Source organism: Belonocnema kinseyi, chromosome 9 (genome assembly GCF_010883055.1).
Source record: "Belonocnema kinseyi isolate 2016_QV_RU_SX_M_011 chromosome 9, B_treatae_v1, whole genome shotgun sequence".
Taxonomy (NCBI): Eukaryota; Metazoa; Arthropoda; class Insecta; order Hymenoptera; family Cynipidae; genus Belonocnema; species Belonocnema kinseyi.
In genome coordinates this window covers 39,310,516-39,315,823 of record NC_046665.1, presented here as the reverse complement: position 1 = coordinate 39,315,823, position 5,308 = coordinate 39,310,516, and positions in this window count along the sequence as shown.

Genomic DNA, 5,308 nt, shown 5'->3' with positions numbered 1-5,308 from the left:
AACAAATAAATTAATTTTGTTTTAAATAATTGGTGTTTTAACTAATACAATGCACAGGATTAAAACTGTGAAGTATTCAACTCATGAGAATCGCCAACATCGAAATCTGGAAATATTAAAATCACAATCTATTCATTTCATTTCAAAGCAGACAGAGATATAGATAGAACCGCCGAAGTGTTCCGACCGGCAATCGTGCACCTTCGAGTTTTCAAATTCAGAAGAGAAGAAATGGGTTGCGAGCGCAACCCAGTCATTTACGTCGCCTCCTACTATATTCACACGGACATAGACCTGTGATAGTATTGGACCACGTCTCGTTTCAGATCTGGGATCACTGGGTTCAACATCCCTTTCCAAAATCGCCTCAGCTATTTTATTTATGCCTGTAACCTCAGCTGCGACAAAAATAAGTTTCAGTGCCTCCAGCCATGTTCACAATAAGAAAAGAAACAGGTTAACCACAAAACGAACTGCCGAAACTGTATATATTGCAAGAAACTTGCAAACATCATGTCCATAACCGGTTTCACCAAAGCTGTCAGAGAAAATCGAAGATATCGAAGACGAGGATAATTACTATGCTACTTCATAAAATAACACAGAAGCACAATACGTGTACTGAATACGTGTACTATATATTTTTTGGGTTAATGAACCTAAGTCCCAAGCTCACATATACTTAGCTTACAAACCCCATGTATTTACTCTAAACTCACACACCCCCAATCCACACACCCCAAACCCACATACTACGAACCCAGACACCGCAATCTTATACACCCAAATCTATACACCCCAAGTCCTCACACTCCAAGCCCAGCCATCTCAAGCCCTGCAAAAACTCCAAATCTACACAATCTGAACCTTTAGACCTTAAACATACCAACCCTAAGCCCTGAAAAAACCACAAAACTACACACCCCAAACCCTTACACCCTTAACACACCATTCTTTAGCTGTGCACAGACCCAAAATCCACACACCTTAAACCGACGCACTTTAAATCCTCAAAGCCCAATCCACCAACCTGAAGCTCTGTACAAACCCCAAACCCACACACCCTAAAGTTACACACCCCTAACCCACACACCCAAAAGATACACACCCCGATTCCTTACACTTCAAGCCTATCAACCTCAAGCACTGCAAAAACTCCAAGTTTACACACCCTGAAACCTTATATCTCAAACACACCAGCCTTAAGTTCTTCAAAAACTACAAATCTACACACACCATACCCACCAACCCCAAGCTCTGCACAAACCATAAACCTACACACCGTAAACTAACCCACTTCAAACCCACTTACCCCGAATCCAACCTTCCTAAACCCATACACCCGAAATCTACACATCCGAAACCCACTAGACGATCAGTACGGTTTCCTTGAGTGCAGGTCCACAGTCATGGCGGTGGAGGAGTTTACAGACCAGGTTTATGAGGCCTGGAATGCAACACACGAGAGCTGGGATATATGCGCGATCGTCGTGCTAGACGTAACAAATGCATTCAACTCGGCGATGTGCCGGAGTACCTGTACAATATCCTGGAGGATTACTTCTTAGACAGGTTTCCCTGCTCATCGGGATGACGAAACCGCTAATGCTGTATGGAGCCGAGATCTGAGCAAACACCCTGGACTTCCATTGCAGACAGAAACGTCTTGCTTTGGTACAGCGTGCTGGCGCGCTGCGAGTTTGCATGGCGTACCGCACTGTCTGAAACTTGCAGCGATGGTCATCGCCGGAGTCATACTCATAGATATGCTCGCCAGAGAAAAGCGTCAGAAGTACCTTGACAGGCGTCAAGGGGTCCAAGGGGACGATAACGAACGCCGGACGGCGACTGTGGACGAGTGGTAGTTGGAGTCTGACCGGGGAAGAAGGGTGTTGGACACACCGGCTTATACTCCAAAACCGGAGCGGGTGCACGGTCAACTGACTTTTTACCTCACATAATTGCTGTCGGGTTATGGAGAGCTTGAATCGTACCTGCACGACATGGACAAGAAGTCATAGCCATGCTGCCAGTATTTCTCCAACTCAGTGCAGGGCGTATCCTGCATGGGGAGCACATGATAGTCGCTAGAGGGTTCCCTCGTTAAGAAGAGGGATGAGCAATCGGATTGGGCGACGGTCGTGATAAAACTGGGATCGGGGATTTCAGTCCTCTGCTATTGTGACTAGCCAAAGGCAGGTGCAAGTGATGTCAGTGCCCACAAATCCTAAGCTCAAAAAGCCAAAATCTACGCACTCAGTGCACTCAGTAGAATTAACAGTGATGTGTAAGATTAGTCGCTGTATATTTACAACTTTATTTTGTAATCTTACAATATTTGCATCTTACTTTTAGCGTTACCCAGAAACAACGGCATGGACGTAGTAAGTTTTGTTTCTTTTTGGGTTGCTTGTTTAACGTGATTCCCCTTGCCTCTTACTGCTAGAATGCTTCTTGACATGAGTCCCCTTGCCTCTGAAGACTGGGGTTCTTTTTTAACGTGAGTCCCTTGACCCTTTGATCTTTGTTCCATAACCTTATGATCCTGATGAAATCTTTCACCTTGCTCCTCACGATAAATTTAGAAACAACTTTTTTTAAACCTTTCCAAGCATCAAGTTCAAGAGTTGTCATTTTGTTTTGAAATTCTTTGTCTTTTAGAAGAGTTCTTACTTGCGGGCCATCTAAAACTCACTCGTCAATTTTTGTTTAAGATAGATTTGGGAATTTGATAAAGTAATAGTTGAAAGCATCACTGCTATTCGATTAATTAGCTTAAATAAATGTTTTAATCATACCTAGTTTCATATGTAATGGCCGTAAAATATTCTTGAACTATTTGCTTAAGGATGATTCAAAACTTTTTTAAACCGGGTAGCAAACTTTGCCGAATTACTCATTCTTTATTTACATAATGATTTTGACGATTACGACTATCCCATTCACGTAGGAAACAAGGAAATTTAACAAATCCATTCTGCTGTCCAAGAATTATAGTTTTTGTTATTAAATCGCTGCATACTTTCCAGTTATGTCCATCATATTTTATTCCAAAATGCAAAATTTAATATCATCGTAGTTCTCTTTCAAATTTATGGAATAAGCTACAGAAAGTGATGCGTATTTATTACCATAATGCAACAGAACTTCCTTGGAGTTATCTGTTAAGAAGTCAAGCAACAGTCGCCAATCATCAGAATTAAAAGTGCCGCAATCATATTCAGAAATCAAACTTTTAATATTGTTACAGTAAGCTAATCGCTCTTCATGAGTGAAATACATTCTGAAAGAATTATCTCTTGATCTATAAAATGTTACTTTAGTTGCTGATTCGAGAAGATTCTTTTCTTAGGTTCTTAAGTGGGGGGGACGTTAATTTGTACAAAAAAAGCACATTTTTGCGAATTTTTTTACGACACAGTTAAAATCTACTTATATAAACCAGTGGTACATTTAGGTATAGCATTCGCGGGATATTTTGTAAAATTTTCATGTAGGAATATTAAAAAATATGGTAATGACAGCAATTATTCTGAAGCTTCTTCTGGAAAAGTAGAATTTCGGTGCCCGTCGTGACTCGGTGCTACATCATCATAAATCAAAAAATCAAAGTTCTATCGTTAGATGATTGCTTTTCAGGTAACTCTGGGAGGGTTTTTCGAAATTACAATTGTTCACTTTTTGGGAAAACTTTGAAGTGAAATACGCGTTTTCGAGAAAAAAGCGGGTAATTTGTTATTGTAAAATAGAAAATTTTAATAATATTAAAAAAAACTCTGCAGCGTTACCTCGTAAATTATGTACAGAAATAGTTTAAAAAATTTCAAAAGAATCGGTGTGGTAGTTTTGAAGTTATCAGGGGCACCGACTTTGGAAACGTGAGTTCTGGGGAAAAAACTTAAAAGTTTTGAAAGCTAAAAAATTTGAAATAAAACATAATCGATTCATAATCGATGCCAGGTCCATAAAGAATGCTGGTATCATCCATGATGTATAAAGCATCTTTCTACTCCTGCCTACGATAAAGCCGGCCTTCTTTTGTCTGTTTTTCAGCTCTGAGTCGTGTTGTCCTGCGCTGAGTCGTGTATGAGGCACGGTTGCTAAAACCGCTGTATTATCGTTAGTTTTGTTTCAATTCGTCTCAAATTTTCACATAAGATTCTTGAAAGGTTCTCCATTTAGAAAATCGAATTGCCCTCCGGAGTTCCGTTTTCACTTGATTTTAATTTTTCGGGTTCTCGAAGATCAGACTAATCATCTTCATTATGTAACGACTTATCAACTTCTGATATTTCTTCATCGACTTCCATCCTTTCATTTTCTTCTGTACTTCCTGACGGACCGAAGGAACCTAAGGGATCCTCTACAAAGTACCCGTAAGTATCCGTGAAGACCCGGTTGGGTGGCCATTTGGTTCCTTTTTAAAATACTCAAAAAAAAAACAGAAAAATCATCTTTTAAATTGTTTAAATTCGAATTGTACGTAAAAATTTCCTATAGAAGGTCACGGAATAATCGCAATAGTTTTTTTTTGCAACGGCAAGAAGTTTAAGAAAACAAAAGACGTATAACGCCTGTTGACTGCTACATTTCAAACGCATCGCCAGTAAGTAGCAATCAACAGGCGTCATACATCTTTTATTTTTTTAAACTTTTTACCGTTGCAAAAAAAACTATTGCGATTATTTCGTGACCTTCTATAGGGAATTTTCACGTAGAATTCGAATTTCAACGATTTAAAAGTTGATTTTGCTGCTTTTCTGAGTATTTTAAAAAGGAACCGAATGGGGACGCAATGGGGTTTTTACTGGTACTCTGTAGAGGCTCCATTCGGTTTCTTCGGTCTGCCAGGGTTGTTATCAACCGGGATTACAAGCACATTGTTTCATATAGGCATAGTAACGTTTAACTGTCACTATGAACGATAAACAAGCAATTCACGATCAACTCAGATGATATACTGCAGGGAAAAAATATTTTCATATACATAGCTTCACTTTCACGACAGGAAACTAATTCTCTATTTTCAATTAATTCAACAAGAATAAAACAGATAAGAGAAGATTTGAAGGCATAGATTTTTGGTCTTGAGACTTGTGGGCCCAACCTTGGGATTTGGGGTGTAATCATTCAGGCTTGGGGGTTTTAAGTTTAGAATTCATGGATTTCCTATTGATGAGGCTGGGGTATTTGAGGTAAGGGCGTAAGTGTTTGGGGTTTATAGATTTAGGTTACGTAGGTTTAAGGTATGTCAGTATGCAGTGTATAGGTTTGAGGTTCGTGAGCTTTGAATTTAATGGTTTTAGGG